Source organism: Sander lucioperca, chromosome 17 (assembly GCF_008315115.2).
Source record: "Sander lucioperca isolate FBNREF2018 chromosome 17, SLUC_FBN_1.2, whole genome shotgun sequence".
Taxonomy (NCBI): domain Eukaryota; kingdom Metazoa; phylum Chordata; class Actinopteri; order Perciformes; family Percidae; genus Sander; species Sander lucioperca.
Window position 1 is genome coordinate 19,769,318 of NC_050189.1, and position 18,276 is coordinate 19,787,593.

The 18,276-nt window shown below is 40.0% G+C and overlaps 2 protein-coding genes across 2 annotated transcripts in view; both read right to left on the bottom strand.

The window, feature by feature from the left end:
- LOC116064544 (zinc finger protein 239-like) overlaps positions 1–18,276 on the bottom strand; it is an 893,026-nt gene that overhangs the window by 631,682 nt on the left and 243,068 nt on the right. The window lies entirely within an intron of this gene.
- LOC116034141 (hemicentin-1-like) overlaps positions 1–18,276 on the bottom strand; it is a 1,482,957-nt gene that overhangs the window by 68,848 nt on the left and 1,395,833 nt on the right. The window lies entirely within an intron of this gene.

Here is an 18,276-nt window from a genome sequence, read left to right on the forward strand (position 1 = left end):
AGTAGAGGAATTACCGTATAGTACAGGAGAAGCTCTCAGGCAGTTTGGACTTCCATTAGCTGTTTAAGTTTAATTACTAATGTTAACTATCATTTTAGTGATCAATAATTAGCCTGTGTCTATGTTATCTCCTTACATATACCTACGCTCTCCGTCTCTGCTAGATTGGGAATGATTGAGATTTCTCTTGGCACAGCTACCAGAAGACTTCCAACTTTCAGACAGGTTGCTCACGTCACATCTACGTCTTCAAGCTCAGTTGGAGGCTGCTCAGTAACGCTCAGCCATCACCGGGAAAGATCTTCTAATATCCTTCACTGGTCTCCGTCCAGAGTAACAGGATCTGTTGGTCCACTCTTATATACAGTCTGCAGCCATGGGCAGAATGAGAAACATTAAAGTATGTAAACATGTTCTAGTACAAACACAAAATACAAGTATAATCCTGAAAATGCTATATAATAGTTGCCCTTTAAAAGTAAGTAGACTGCCACTCTAAACTTTTTCATTTCAGGAATCTTTTAATGCTTTAATGTCTTCAAAAGTTGAACACTAAACCTAAATGGAGTCAATAAAGGATTTGAATGGTTTCAAAAAGGATAAAATGCTTCAAACGTTAACCCTAATTGCAAAGCTTAAAAAATTTAACAGACCATATTTTTTTTAGAACAGATCAGGCACAATGCATTCCTGTCATTTGTCATGTCCCAAATACATCCTGAAACTCTTTAGTATTCTCTTAGTTTAATCTTGTTTTTAATGTTAAAAATGAGATGCATTAATATGATTCCTAAAAAAGGGGGGCTCTGGGGGCATAGGTGCCTCTAAAATAAGCATAGAGCCCTGAGGTAGCTAAAAAGAATTAGTAATTTCACATGTAAATTTATGTGTAATAAATCTTCTCCCAAGGCCTGACAGTTGTGTTCCGTTAGTTGTGTTTAGGGACACTGTTATAATAATGTTATTATTTTCAGCAGTATAAAAATGGGTAAAAGATTTAAACATCAGGTATGGGCATTGACTGTAACCAGGGTTCAAAACTAGCACCATCTACCAGCTAAATGCTGGTAAAATATGCAAGTGGCTGGTAGATTTGCTTCACTCACCAGTAAATAACAATGGTAATCTACTTAGTGGCTGGTACAATTTCTACATTCACTAAACATTTGGCTGGTGGAAGAAAAAGTTAATTTTGACTGTAACAATAAGCATATGGGTCACATTTAACAGGCTGGGATGCTTCACAGCCCCTGCAGGACATTCCTGTCACTGCAATAACAAACAGGAGAGTTTTTTTAGCCAGAAATGTTTCATCCAAACTTCTAGAACAAATTCTACATATAGTATGAAGTAGTCATGTTATGGGCCGTCATTGTCCACTGTTAAACTCTTTTAAGAATTTATTTGATAGTGATTTTGGGACACAATGTAAATGGAGTAAATTAATAAAGTAATCTCACAAATATGTGGTCTTTATTAGACAAAAAACGAAGATTTAGACACCATGCTGTAACTACAAATTGCATATATTGTCGTATTAAACCCAAAATATACTATACTTTATTTATACAAAACCAAACTCTATTTAGGACCAAATATCGGGCAGAGCCTTTAAGTGTCATGTTTTGCTTACTAGAAGAAAAGTAGTGGTAATGTCACGTGGTCACATCTGGTCACTACTTCAGTCTGCCTCTCCAGGAGTCTGGTGGGGTTTCTAGGTCCATAGAGGCAGAGGAGGTTGCTACTCCTCTATTATTGAGAGGCAAAAGGGATATCAAAATGTATTAACAAAATAATAATTGGTTGATATAAACCGTAATGAAATTTCAGTATAACTTGTAAAATAAAATGTCTCTCTTCTTTGGAATGAATCCATTATTAAGGTTCTGATTTAAAAGCCTCAACAGCGACACCTACAGGTGAGAAGGGAGTCTTGGAGCCAGAGGAGGCAGGGGAGGAAGAACTCTGCTGTCCTCTTCTACTGTAGACAATCGTAGGGCGGGATCTCCTATATCAATTTAATATACTTCATTTTTTCATGCTCATCTGTCATTGGCCAAAACACGTAATATGATATGATGCTCCAAGGGAGGACGTCCTCCCTAACCAATCAACAATCAGGATACAAGATTGACATCGAGTTGGTTCAATGATAATTTCCAAGGGTAACGTTAACTGGCAGTAAACTTTTCTTTGAGTTAAGCGATCGAAATACATACAGCAGCATATTAGAAAATAAATTATAATGTGCAAATAACGAACTAGCTTAATTGTAAACACATCAATAAAAATACATTTATTTAGTCATTTTAAACACAGACCAAATTTAAAATTTAAAATTAAGTTTCCCTTTTTATCCAGCTAGTAGTAGCTAGCTAACGTTACTCGCGTTAGCAAACGCAACAGTTAGGTTGTTGTAGCAGCCCTGAAGGACAGTCACATTAAACTTAAAAAGCTTTTATGGCGAGAATGGATATGGATTTTGGGGTGCAGTAGCAGCAGGGCGCTGCCGAGCAGTGGATGGAGAGCTCCACTCTGCTGCCGATGTTTGGTAACATTACTCTGGGCTACAGCAGGAGTAACGTTACGGTGACTACAGCCTGACCCGTCGTGCTGCTCTGCACTCCTCCCCACCGCTGGATCCTGGGCAGACAACAGACTGCTGCACGGCATGGAGGATGTGTTTGGGTCTAGGGACACCAGGGTCCCCTTGGCAAAACAGGGAATATGCCACTGCAATTAACATTATATTATAATTCATCAAATACTCTCTCAGTAACATGACAAGGATTTCATGAATTGTAATCATTAACTTAACTCAAATGCAAATCAACCAGACTAAAATGAATCCTAAGTAAAATGAAATTAAAATAAAAGAAAGTGATTAGTTATTGTGTTGATATTAGACTGACTTTGAAGCCTTTACTTCTCTCCTGGTCTAAGGAGACTGGATGCAACAACAGGCCTCCGAGCAGCTACTGTATGAAGATAATCTCCCAACATGGAAAGTAACTGAAACCCACCCATAGGCAGAAGAACTCACAAAAAATAGAGAGCCCTATTTTAACGACTTGTTAAAAGTGCATGGCGTGAAGCGCCTGGGGAGGTGTGTTTACGACGTGTACGAATCCACTTTTGCTAGTTTAACGGCGGAAAAAAGGGTCCGTGCTCCAGGCGAATGTGTTTCTGGCTATGTCTTTCTGTCTGTTTTGTAAATTTCGGCCTTTATTTTGATAGGAAAGCTGAAGACATCAAAGGGAAGAGAGAGGGGGGAATGACATGTAGGAGAGGGCCGCAGGTCGGAGTTGAACCCGGCCGTCGTCTCTCTCTTTTAATCAGTCTGTTATTGTTGTTGAAAACAAGTGAAGGAGCTTTCTCAGATATATATATATATATATATATATATATATATATATATATATATATATATATATACATAAAGAGCTTGTGAAAAGTGGCTTTGACTTAAAACTGAACATTTAGCCCACTTTGTAAAAAAATGTTGGGTGCACCTAAATTTTGTGTTGGTGCACCTAACTAAAAAAGTTAGGCGCACCAGTGCAACCAAGGCAAAAAGTTAGTCTGGAGCCCTGCAAGAGCAAATCTTAATGCATGGGTAAAACCAGCAGCAACACACAGAAGACATAAAGCGTGTTTTACAGTAACCGCAGCCCAGCTGGCGCGCGCATATGTGACGTCATGAAATAGTCGTGACTATTTATATCCACGCTGGTGCTCGCGACACTAGTTGCAGTCTTCTCCTGAACAGCGGTGGCGCTAATGAGCAAAGGCTACAGACGTTGCTTTTTCTACGGACTAGAAGAAGAAGAAAAAGGTAAACAACGGCAGAACTGGCAGCAGCATTGACATCAATGCTTCAATTTGATTGGAAGACCTACTTGGTGGGATCAAGCCTTTCATTCACCATAAAAGAACTCATCTTAACCAGTAAGTTTACAAGAGAGACTTGCAGTCACTCTGAGAGTCCTGGCCAGGGTATGAAGTTAACTTTTTTGACCACCAGCCACTGTGGCAGGTGGATTTTTAAATCCACCTGCCACAGTGACTTTTTACCAGCCAGTTTGTTTTTTCTGCCTCATAAAGGTGAAAAACAGGAATTGCTGTGTCTCTATGATCCTGTCCTGTCCTAGTGATGGTAGCCTACTCGTGGACATTGGGCCATCATCACGTGCTGTAGTAGGGGGGCCCGCCTTGATAATCCTGCATAGGGGCCAGGTGTTGTCTCGTTACGCCACTGCATATAAGAGATGAGAGGACATCAGGAGTAGTCTACGCGCACCACAACAACAACAAAACACTGGTGAATGCGCACTATAACACATGAGTTGTTGCAAAAAAGTTGCAATTTTTTTGTATAGTTCTTAAAAATAAAAAAAATAAAATAAAAAGGAAACTTGTTTTTGGGGATAATAATAATTATTACTATTAAGGAATTACTCTGGGCTGAGATTTCCTAGGAACCGCTGCAAATGTTGGTATAATATGAAAACGGCTGGTGGATTTACGACACAAAATAATAATTTATTGAATGAATCAAATATGAACATATATGTCACTGTCAGTGGCTTGTTAATCTTTACATTGTTTAGTTAATTTCCTATCCTGGGCTGGGACACATTCATACGGTTTAATAAAGTACTTATTGGACTTTAACTTATCATTACACTTACAATAACGAGCATAGCTGTCCTCAATTTAGGTCATCCTGTAGATCTCATCTGCGTTTTTTCCTGTATCCACTGTGTGTGATTTTGTGTGTGTGCGTGTGTGTGTGCGTCAGTCGCGGGGGAATAGAGAAACAGCCCTGCCCACTGCAGACAGCCGACAGGATTGAAAGTTGTTACAGCATCTCATCTTCATATCAGAAACAAGGAAATTAATTTTACCCAGCTCATTGGCTACCCGCCAACGTGGCAGGTAGATTGACAGTGTTACCCGCCAATTGCAAAATTCACCTGCATTTGGCGGGTGGTCGGGTGTTAATTCCATGCCCTGGTCTTGGCATCCGGTTGCCGGCGAACTCGTTCAGGCCACCTGTTTCCACTTTGTCGCGCGCCGTTGAAAAAAAAAGAGCCGTGCACGACCTCTGCTCGCGTGCGCCGGCAGGATATTACGTCATTTTGACATCTTGATGGCGCGCGCCACCTTGGATACGGCTCGTATAATTCACCTTTAACTCAGCCGATGAAAGTGTTAGACCTCCACCTGAGAGAGCAGCAGAGATCTCACGAGCTACAACTGGAAGACAGGACCAGGCTTTAGAAGCAACACCTGACGTAGATGACGAAGATAATCAGAAATTAGAATTAAAGTGATATATTGCCATGTGCAAAATAAACAAATTATTGGTGAAACTATGTCCCTCTCCTTGGTGCAGTCAGTTCTAAATATATAATTTACTTGAAACTAGTAGCATAGAAAGCATGCCTGCTCTTGTGATGAACCTAGTGAATACTAAAGCCCATGGTTTCTGTGTGAACAGATTATTATGTAGTAATGTGTTGAGTATTAATCAATATACGTAACGGGAGTGTAGAGGGAATGAAAAGAAATTGGTTAGGGGGTTTGAGTTGTGTTAATATATTTACCATTTTGTTTAAAAAAGGGTTAGAATTAGATAAATATTACGAGATAAACGTGTCTGTGTACATAAATCAATAGATTAATTACCTGAACATTTCTCGAACTGCTGTGAGACTGTGTTGCTAATTTGCATTGTTTTACCAACCAGCACAATTTGAAGTGAATTTTGAAGTGAATTGCCCTTTCAAATGCCTTTTTCAATAGCAGTATTCTAAATTCAATTATGAATTCCTGTTATTTCAACTGACAAACCCTGAAACATTAAGTTGAACTCACCCAGCAGCAGCTGTAGAGATGATTCCTCCATTTGAAATGTTGCTCATCTGAGATCAGCACATTAACGTCTAACCAGACACACCGAGTAAAGCCCTCCTCCTTCCTCGTCACGTGTCACTGTTGACTCTTTCAGGAAATAGTTTTTTTTTTATTGTGTATTCGTACATCAGAATATTAAGTAAAAGAAAACTTATAGCCTTTGAAACAGCACACCTCAAAATGAACAAAATAACAGGTTGTGAACAGCTGTTATCAGAATCTCAGTATCATCTAGCTCAGGGTTCCTCAACGGTTTTTAGGCCAAGGACCCCTAACCTGAAAGAGACACGAGTAGGGACCCCCGACTACATATACTGTATGGAGTTTTATATTAAACTAGGCCTACCATAACGTGTAGTGTAATCTTTCATGGTGCCCTGCAATACTAAGCTACTATTTACATATTCATATATCATCATGTTTTAAAGGTCCCATGGCATGAAAATTTCACTTGATAAAGTTTTTTAAAATTAATATGAGTTCCCCCAGCCTGCCTATGGTCCCCCAGTGGCTAGAAATGGTGATAGGTGTAAACCGAGCCCTGGTTATCCTGCTCTGCCTTTGAGAAAATGAAAGATCAGATGGGCCGATCTGGAATCTTCCCTTTATCACGTCATAAGGGGAAAGGTTACCTCCCCTTTCTCTGCTTTGCCGCCCAGAGAATTTGGCCCACCCATGAGAAAGAGAGAGAGACATCATGGCTTTCAAACAAGCAAAGTGGCAGTTGGTCAAGGCCACCCCCCCACCCTCTCTCCTCCTCAATAGCTACAGACACAGTAATGGCACATCCTAAGGAAAGCTCATTGTGGGACTGGCTCTAGTGGCTGTAATTCTGCACCAAGGCTGAATTTCGGGAAAGAGACTTCAGATACAGTATTAGGGGACCACTAAGGTCTATATAAAGAGACTTCAGATACAGTATTAGGGGACCACTAAGGTCTATATAAAGAGACTTCAGATACAGTATTAGGGGACCACTAAGGTCTATATAAAAGAGACTTCAGATACAGTATTAGGGGACCACTAAGGTCTATATAAAGAGACTTCAGATACAGTATTAGGGGACCACTAAGGTCTATATAAAGAGACTTCAGATACAGTATTAGGGGACCACTAAGGTCTATATAAAAGAGACTTCAGATACAGTATTAGGGGACCACTAAGGTCTATATAAAGAGACTTCAGATACAGTATTAGGGGACCACTAAGCTCTATATAAAGAGACTTCAGATACAGTATTAGGGGACCACTAAGGTCTATATAAAAGAGACTTCAGATACAGTATTAGGGGACCACTAAGGTCTATATAAAAGAGACTTCAGATACAGTATTAGGGGACCACTAAGGTCTATATAAAGAGACTTCAGATACAGTATTAGAGGACCACTAAGGCCTATATAAAAGAGACTTCAGCTACAGTATTAGGGGACCACTAAGGTCTATATAAAAGAGACTTCAGATACAGTATTAGGGGACCACTAAGGCCTATATAAAAGAGACTTCAGGAGAAACGCTGTTTGTCTGCTGATGGAGTTTGTCTCCAACAGTTTCTCATTTTGTTTGAACTGTTTGTGTTCAGAGTCTCCAGCAGACCCAGAGGTCCTCTACTCCTCACTGAGGAAGACCTGAACACCATCACACCAGTCCAACCAGTGGAGTCCAGCCGGCCAATCACTGGTCCCCAGAGACCCTCACATCTACTCACACATCTGTATAGCCCCGGCGTATTTGTCGGAGATTTTAAACCTTTGCAAGCACAAAAAGGTCAGTCCGGCCATCCAATCAACTGGCTTTAGAAGTCCCAAGTTAGAGGTACAAACTGTGGGGGTAATCTCTCTTTTGCAGTTGCTGCCACGAGACTTTGGAACAAGTTACCAACTGACATTCACACCATTACAGACGTCGCTCTTTTGAAATCCAAAATTAAAACTTCTTTACTTAGAATGGCTTTTACTGCACAGTAGCGTTGCAGCATTATCTCTTTATTTCTCCTGTTTCTATGCAACAGTTTCAGATTTTACTGTATTTTATGTTTTATTCATTTTATTGTATGGTATGTTGTTTTATTCTTGGTCCTTCAAGCACTTTGGATACCTGTTGGTTGCTGTGAAGCACTTTAAGAATAAATGTTGATTGATGTTAATGCAGCTACAAAGAGACAAACAACTCACATTTTAAGCATGTTTGCATTATTTAGATGTGTTTCGTTCAAACAAATACTTCTTATTTAAGTCATAGATGTGTTCCTCTATAGTTGTTTCATATTAAATTAGATTAGATTCAACTTTATTGTCATTGTGCAGAGTACAAAGACAATGAACTGCAGTTTGCGTCTAACCAGAAGTGCAAAAAAGCAGAAAAGTGCAATGTGATATATAAGTATACACCTGTGGTGCATAGGCAGGACGAGAAATATGTTGCAGAGCAGAATAAATATGGCTATGTAATATGAACAATATGTACAGATATGTTCAATTTAGTAGCAGTGACACAATAGTAGTAAGAATTATATAGATACAGATATATGCAGTGTCTTAGCAGAATATATAATAAGAAAAACAGAATAAATATGTTGCACAACAACCAACAAATATCTACTGAACAGAGTCTAATGATAATAACTATTTACTGATATTTATTTTGTATTTATGAGCTTGTTTCTGTGCAGGATCATTAAACTCTGGTGTCACCAGTTGTTTTCCTCGTGTGGTTCTGTGGGTTTCACATCGCTGACAGATGGAACATTTGTTCTGGTTGTGGCTAACCGATCCACGCTTCTCTATCTACCAATCAGAAACAGCTACAGAGCAGAGCATCTGAGGTTAGATTCTGTAGTCGGTGAAGATTCAGTCTGTACAAGTTTACATACAAGTTTAAAAGTCACAGAAGTCTTATTCAGGTCTGTATTTTTTAGCTCATTATGAGCATATATACAGGACTTTTCCACACCAGACATATTCACTGTTAAACTCAGACCTCTTTAAATTTTTCACTGGCAACCTTTCATAACATACAAGCCATCAGACGGCACACACACTTCCATGGATACATCCCAATTCTTCTAGCAGATGGTCACGGTAATGAGAACACAGCTAGAAGTTAATATATGAAGTCAAAGCCAACTCTGACAGCTGAAGGCCACTACAAACATGTTAGCTTTTTTACTTTCTGAACCATCATCTGAAGCCATGTGACACAGCCAGGTCACACACCCTTACTATCTTCCCTCTTACACATATTTTTGTATTTAAACTGTAAGTGTTTACACCCCTGGACAGTAACTGCACATTCATGCACAGATGTACACTTTAAAAACAGACGCTTTATTCTACTTATTCTTAGATTATTCAATGAGATGCTCATTGTAAAAATGTCTTTGGATGAAAGCATCATATCAGTTGAGTCAGACAGCCAGCAGGTGGCAGCACAGCTCCTTCTCTTTCTTTACACATGCTCAGTTCAGCAGGGAACAGCTCAGAGCTCTTTAAGAGGTGTGTTTTTAATTCACTGTATTAGAGTAACATTTAGGCTAAAAAATAAGCTGCATGAACATGTCAAGACACACACATGCATAACATCACAGCACAGAGTGTCCAAACCAACAGTTAATTAATTTCAGAAACACTCTTAAAGTGTTTATTAACACATTTTATAACATTATTATGCTGCATGGCAACAACAAACACACGCACACACACAACACACACACACACACAGCAGAAAGAAACCCTGCAGTTTTGTAGTGTCACTTTCCTGTTTCTATTTTAAATTTGACATGTCGACACTTTAAGCTTGTGCCCTTTTGTTCACTAAAACACACACACAGCAAATGAGACACAGCATGTTAGCATTTAGCATGTTAGCTACAACCAGCATGCACCTGTTGGTGAAGTAACATGGCAGCAGGTGTGTTTGATTTGTGTCACCTAGTGTGCTGGGTGGGTGGAGCCTGAGCTAATTGACCCTCCTGTTATCCTTGATAACAGATGTTGGTACATTTGAGGATAACAGGAGGGTTAAGGTAGATGTTACATCCCCCCCTCTCACATAAACACATATATGTTAGTGTCCAGTGTTAATAACTAAAGATGACCTGATGATGCATACATTGAGCCAATCATGTGCTGAGGCTTTGAGAAGAAAGAAAGCATGATGTAATGCAGTCAGACAGCCAGCAGGAGGCAGCTTTCACTCTGTTCTCCAGAGGAGCATTTCACTGGGAAGTCTCATTAACTCACTCAGCATCTCTATCAGAGCTCAGACACTGACAGGTCTATAGTATGGAGGAGAAGAAGATGAATTTTTCAGTCAAAAGACGTATTAATTTGTGGCAAATTACAAACTGTGGGTTAAAGAATCTCCTTGGATTTGTCTCAGAGAGGGGACTATTTTATCCAGTTTAGTGACAGTTGTGAGTCAAACTACAGATCTGAAGTGGCCGCCTATGGTGTAAGAGGAACAAGCTATTTTAAAATGTTAACAAAACAAAAGAATTGATCATAGATTTTAGGAAAAACAGGTTAGTTCACTCCCCTCAGTGGAGAGAGTGTCCAGTTTTAAATTTCTTGGCACCACCAAAATTATAGGTCATGCCATCCCATCTGTAGCTTCTATCTACGCCACGTGGACCAGCCCAAGGCGCAGAAAGTGCTAGACGACCCCTCCCACCCTGCCAGGTCCCTCTTCCAACTACTGCTCTCTGGAAAGAGAGGTCAAAGTCTCAGAGGCAGAACATCCAGCTTCAGTAACAGTACTTACCCTGCCACTATTAGGCTCCTTAATGCTCAGTAACAGTACTTACCCTGCCACTATTAGGCTCCTTAATACTCAGTAACAGTACTTACCCTGCCACTATTAGGCTCCTTAATGCTCAGTAACAGTACTTACCCTGCCACCATTAGGCTCCTTAATGATCAGTAACAGTACTTACCCTGCCACTATTAGGCTCCTTAATACTCAGTAACAGTACTTACCCTGCCACTATTAGGCTCCTTAATGCTCAGTAACAGTACTTACCCTGCCACTATTAGGCTCCTTAATGCTCAGTAACAGTACTTACCCTGCCACTATTAGGCTCCTTAATGCTCAGTAACAGTACTTACCCTGCTACTATTAGGCTCCTTAATGATCAGTAACAGTACTTACCCTGCTACTATTAGGCTCCTTAATGCTCAGTAACAGTACTTACCCTGCCACTATTAGGCTCCTTAATGCTTAGTAACAGTACTTACCCTGCTACTATTAGGCTCCTTAATGATCAGTAACAGTACTTACCCTGCCACTATTAGGCTCCTTAATACTCAGTAACAGTACTTACCCTGCCACTATTAGGCTCCTTAATGCTCAGTAACAGTACTTACCCTGCCACTATTAGGCTCCTTAATGCTCAGTAACAGTACTTACCCTGCTACTATTAGGTTCCTTAATGCTTAGTAACAGTACTTACCCTGCCACTATTAGGCTCCTTAATGCTCAGGCACCTTGCATAGTAAACCTGGACTAAATGCACCCTATTCAAATGCACTTTATAGACTGCACCAGACACTTTATGGGAAGTTGCAATAGCACAAGGTCTTCACAGCTTTTTACTGGTTTGAATGATGATTATGTGATCGTCTTTTATGTACTGTATGTTCCTGTGTATGTACTGCCATTTTTTTTAAACCTGATTAGCACCAAGACAAATTCCAATCAACTGTGTTGACATGGCAATAAAGATTATCTGGCCCGAATCATTATCACAGTGTAGCAGCAGCCATAACACTTTACCCAGGTAAGGTTAGTCCTGACACACTCACCTAAAAGGGACAGGTACCTACTCTGCAGGTCGACCCCCCCCAAAAAAAAATCATATAAATTATTAATTATTATATGATTTCTCTTTTAGTGCCGTCTCGGACAGGAAGCTCAGATTTTCATTCCTCTCATGCTGACTTTGTGACTTGTCTGGTAGGGAGGCTGGAAACAGCCTTTGGCAGTGCCAGGCAACATGGTGCCGACGCCCACGAAAATCCAAAGCTATATTATGACAGAGCGGCCGTCACCAGCCGTATGCAGTGGGTGATCTGGTGTGGCTGCATGACCCCACTGAGGACCGCAGAAAGCTTGCTCCCCACTGGGGGAACCTGGGCTCACTTACTGGATTGGCAGTCCTTTAAGCCTTAATGGACGAGATTAGGTTGTTCATTATGATAGACTCAAACCCTACAATGTTGGACTGATGCCGGCTGCTTCATCTCTTGACTTCCTGGCTTCCTCTCCTCTTCATGCTTCCCTTGTTGGTCGAGGGGATACAGAATGGGAACTGCGGACATGAGGAGCCACTGGGCGTTGGGGGCGCAGAGACTGTTCAGGATACAAGCCCAGTGAGCCACAACAGACTATGTCTCGCTTTGGATGGACTGTGAGACCGCCAGTTTGTTTCAGGGACTTTGTCACCTATCGTTTTTAATTGTCCATGTTGACTCGGTGTTTGAGGTGACTGCAATTTGCATGTTGTTACAAATGGGATTTATCTTTTATTTAATTTATTATTTTGTGGTTATGTGTATGTGTTGTTTGTCTGTTGTTTCTTTATACTTCATATTCTGGCTGTTAGTATTTAGAAACAGGGACATTTCTTTTCGGAGGAGGGGAGGTTTGTAAGGTATTTTATTGTGTAACCTCTCAGTTGAAGGTTAATAGGTTACAGTAAACAGTGTTGGGAGTAACGCGTTACAAAAGTAACGCATTTACAGTAATGTATTCCTTTTTGCTGTAACGCAGTAATATAACGCTTTCAATTTTGGTAACATTATACCCGTTACAATCTCAGTAACGCAAGTTACAACGCATTTTAACGCAACATTTAGTGGCGTTTTGTTTTTTTAAGAATTCACCAACACCGCAAAACATTTCTTTACAGGAAAAAAAAGCCGTGAGTATTATTTCCTGTTGCTGTATTTGATGGTTGAGATGACTGCAGAGACAGATACATTTGCGAGATGGATATTATTTTCAGGAGTTATTACGCTGCGTTGAAGTGAGCTGACGGTACGGACAACATCTGTGTCCCAACAGGTGACGGTACGTCAGCGCGGGCAGCAGTGTGTCCGAGCTGCTGACAGATAGAAACATGTCGTGAATTAATGTTTAGGCTTGATGCACGTGAATACCATTGCATTTTATCAGCCGTGGAAAGTAACTATGCCGTACTTCAATACAACTGTAAGGTACTTACTTAATTGAGTATTTTCATTTTCTCCTACTTGCCTATTGTACGTCTTTACTTTTCTATTTTGTATAGCTTTAGTTACTTTGCATATTCATATTAATTATACAAAATATTATGAATCATCTATGATGTATTAAAGTGGATAAAGATGAGACTTTATTGATCCAAGATATAAAACAGAAGTGCTAATAAACAGTATATTCACACAGCTCTCACTACTGTTGATGCTCAGAGCAGCCATGTTGAATTGTGATGTCAGAGTTGATGAGGTTCTTCTCTTGGTGAGGATCAACAGCAGTTGGACAGCCAGTAAAAGCCTCCTCCTTCCTCTTTATAGTTATGATCACATTGGAACAAAGCACAGAGAGAAAAGATGCTCATCATTTTATTTTATTTTATCTGAAAAGATTAAAAACTTGGCATCTACGACATGAACAAAAACACGACTTACAGCAGAACCTGAACCACTATCTGCTGCTAAAGTCCAGTTCAGAGCAACGTTTGCAACGAGAAGAAACCTTTACTTCTGAAGCGGCCTGTTTCAGCTCGACTAAAACAAGCTGATGGTGTCGCTGGGACTCAGATGGTTACGTTTTCAGAGGCTGGTTTTGGAACGATCAAATCAGCTGCAAACTATAGAAATGAAATGATCCATTTTATTTCTATGTTTCAAACTCTCAGCGGTTGGAAATGGCAGAATTTTAGACAGAGGCAGAATTTTAGACAGAGGCTCAATGAGCGGCCCAGAGTCATCTCAATGGAGAGGAGACAGTGTCTCATCTCATTGGTGGAAACTAACAGGTTTCAAAAACGCTGCAGACTGGAGCATTACAAATAGCTTGACGTTTAAACTCTTTTCATCACAAATCTTTGGACTAAAAACTAAATTGGTTAACATCCTCCATCTACAGGTCAAACTAGAACATGTGGAGATCCACAGGGAAGATTTCTGAGACTTCCACTCTTTCTGATTGATGAGGACTTGAAACATTTGAGCTTCTTTTCAGATCAATTCAGAAGTGATGCTCCGTGGTGACATTATCATAGTCTTCAATCTCCAATCTCTCCTCAGCCTGGGTGGGAGGGGTCATCACCACGGAGACAGGCAGGTCATTTCCTACAGTCAGAGCAGGTTAGGCAGAAAATGTAGATAATTGATCAGCTGTTAACTGATCAACACCTGAGTGGTGGTGTGAGATTGATTGTTTGATCATAAGGTCAGTTAATGATTCAGTGTTACCTGCTGCCCTGTGTCGATATAAAGACACCATGATGAAAGTGGAGATGCAGAACGGACAGAACACCACCAGGTGGACAACTAGTCTTAAGAGAAGGTGGAGGGGGTCTAAGGCCGAGGGCGGAGCTGCAGAGGTTGGTGGGTCTGTGTTGTCAGTGGCCAGAGAGCTCATAGGAGGGCTTGTAGTCGTAGGTTTTTCTGTAGAGAGAATCAGCTGTCAGTTGAATATCAGGATGAATGAACTCCTGAAATCAAAGGTAACCTCCTCACCTGTGACAGAGACCCAGCTGGATGGAGACTCTCCAACACTGCTGATGTTGCACTTGTAGAGGCCTTCATCAGACCTGGAAACATGGTGGATGGTCATGTGACCTGCAGGCTCATTCCTGATGAAGGAACCATCTTTATAGAAACTAGCTGGGAGGTTGGAGGACTTCTCTGTTTTACAGTGCAGAGTGAGGTCTTCTCCCTCCATCACAGGGAGGACAGGACTCTGCAGGATCACTGGTCCACCTCAACACAGAGACAAACTACAGCATGTCATCCATTCACACACAGCTTCATCAATACTGACTCCACAGTCTGATCTTACCAATGACAGTGATGTTGATGCTGTTACTGGTTGCTCCCTCTCTGGACTCACACCAGTAAACTCCACTGTCCCCTGGGATCATGTAGCCGATTTTACAGGAAGAACCAGCAGGTCTTCCCCAGCCATCTCCACACTGAGTCCTGGTTTCTTTGTCTGTGTTCCTCCTCAGAGTCCATCCAGCAGAGCTGTCGTCCTCCTCACAGCTCAGAGAGACAGAGTCATCTTTAAACAGCTGAGAGCTGCTGGGACTCACAGTCAGAGAGGCTGGAGGGAGGAGGGAGAAGAATGTGGTTGAAAAACTAGTTGATTATTACTGCTACCTGACACTGTATTTCACCAGTTTAAAGAGAAATGAGCTGCTGAGATTTAGAACAAACCAAAACTTAGAACTTCTAGTTTGATGAAAAATTTTTTGGTATTAAGAAAAATGTAAAATTGAATCTGTCCGAGGTGAAAAGATTTGTGTGTGCTCAGTCCAGGTCTGGAATACTCCCTCTCCATATTGAAACAGGACGTTGGTCGGGCACCAGTGAGGAAGACAGACTGTTATTTATGGGATCTCAATGAAATCGAAAATGAAGTTAATTTTGCTTTGTATTGTCCATATTATCATGATTTAAGATTGCAATTATTTAACAAAGTTAAAGTAAAAGAGATGAGGCAGGATATACATCAGTTAGTTTGGGTGTTTGAACATAAAACATGTTTTATACTTTTTAGAACAAGCATGGGCTAAAAGGAAGACTGCTTTGTATCGATGATTCTCTGTCTGGTAGTGATATATATTTACCTATTTATTTATTATAATATATAATTAATATAATTATAATTTTTTTTGTGTTTGTAGTTTTGGTACAGAATGTCTAGTTAACAATGTATGGGGTTACATTATTGTGTTGGGGCTGCTGTAATATGTTTTCTTCATTCTTTATTGCATTTAGTGCAGAGTAGAGTATGCTATGTGTGGACATTGGACTGGAAGCTGTGAATGAAATTACTTTTATATGGGTGTCATGTAATTCCGTGTGGGATGGGCCACTTAGTGGCATGACACGTTAATAAAAAATATATCAAAGTTACTGTGACAAGCACTGCTTTGGACAAAGCGTGACTGGGCCTCTGATACTTCATATTAATTATCTGAGAAACTTAAGGAATCAGCTCATTTCTTTACACTAAGCTGCACTAATTGATCTAAGCTGGGAAACCTTACTTCATGTTTTCTCCCAGGATGCTCCAATATCTTAACCTCATTGTGTGTGATGTTTTTCATCTTTACCTTTCTCGTTTTCTACTGTTGCCCACAACAAGTATCTGTACATTAAAGCTACTCAGAGTTTCAAAGGGATGTGGTTAATCTTAATCTGGTATTCTGGTATCCATTGATTCCACAAATGTTTTGATTCTTTTGTTAATAGTTATCTTGGTTATTTTAAAATAAACAATTAATTGGCACTTTAACCTGTCTGGTCTCCCCTCTTTGTCACATGGGTTGAGCCGGTTTGTGACAAGCAACAAAGTCAAAAATCTGAGGAGGTCTCTCACATCTGAAGGTGTCTGCCATGTGTGGCATTGTAATTTAATCTTAAACAACGCTCATTATCCATCCCTGTGCGGTCTCTTACCATTAAAGAAAGAATTAAAATATAAAATATAGGCTACTACGGGACGTAGACCTGAGCCTACCCTACGCTCATGAACGCAGCATGACTGCACTTCACCACCACACCACTAGGCTATGTGAGCAAACCTCATAGGCTACGATCCATTTGACAGCACTCGCAAGTCTGAAGAAGTCACCTTGCTTTTAGCTTAATGTGCTTTTGAGGTAAATACCACCAGTACATATATAAATAAATGCATAAATAAATAAATCTGTAGCTATCCTCTGCCATTCAGAGCTCCGGAAAAGTTCCCAGATATTTTTGAAACACCTGTTAGCAATACAATGCAATCTTTAATGGCGGAATATTCAGTGAATAGGCTTCCTGACAACATCGCAGTGCAAATTCCAAAATTGTTGGTCTATTTATTTCCACGGTTCAACACACCAGACGACTGACCACCCAGGTGTTGTTATCACTACGTGTACATTATAAGACTAGAACATAGTTTGGCTGTGCAACGCCTTTATTCATTTCTGCCAGGTAGTATATTTTCCCTGTGTAGAAGTTAAAGACTACATGCATTATTGTGTCTGACACTGAGGATATCTGAGACGGTGGTCTGGGTCAATGAGTTACGTTTGATTTCATAACTCAGACTAAATCGTTTAGTCTATTTCTTTGTATTGCGAAATTGAAATGAAATATGTACTATTAAAATCAATAATATGTTGAAATTAATTAAAAGGAATGCATTTCTGTAAAAAAAAAAAAAAAAAAGAAGATCTCTGTCTGTTGTGTTATAGCCTAGGTCTACCGTGCGCATATACTGCGCAAAAGCGCCACTCGTGCCTAGGCTATTTAATTGTATAGCCTTGTTGTGATGTGTTGTCTTGATGTGCAGGGTGTGCCAACTTTTTTTTATGAGATAGAGAGACCCCCGTAAAGACAAAAAGATAATTCGAGCACTGTCTCAACTTGAACGCTCATAATAGCCTTTTATTGTCCTAAAAGTACTCTAAACAAGACCTTTTCTATCAAGAAAACAGTTACTGACCTTGGTTAGTTGGGCAGCTCAGCAGTGAGGTCAGAACTGAAGAGATAAGACACTTTGATTAGTTGGAGTTCGGTTTGGTTCAAAGTTCAAATAATAAATAAAAAGAACACGCTAAAAACAGGCTTTACATCATTTACACAATCTTTAAAAATGACATTATCATAATTGTAAACTATAAAAACCAGACTAGAGATATATCAGTTTTCTTTTCATCTTGTATTTCTTTCTAGGTATAGACTGATTATCGGGACGTTGTTTGACAGTTTTCAGATCATCTGTATCACCGTTTTATTTGCCTAATAACTGATAAAGTTAATGAATTAAAAAGTGTTCTACTTTGGCTCGGCTACAGCTCTGTGTCTGTCCCTCTGCTTCAGATTCACTCACCACTGAGTCTGACTTCATGTCCCCCCCACAACACTATCTGACTCTCTGTTACTGGGGATTATGTTCAAAGTTTCTCATTCATTAAATAATTGCTTAAAGCAAGTTTTGTGTTGGAGTTTGTAACATTCCAAACTCTTAATTTTGACTTAAAGACTTTCATTTTAACTGTAAATGCAAATCAGTTATTGGTTACATTAACTACTAATAATCGGTATCGGCCTTGATAAACTAGTATCAGTCGATCTCTATTTCTTTCAGCTGATATTT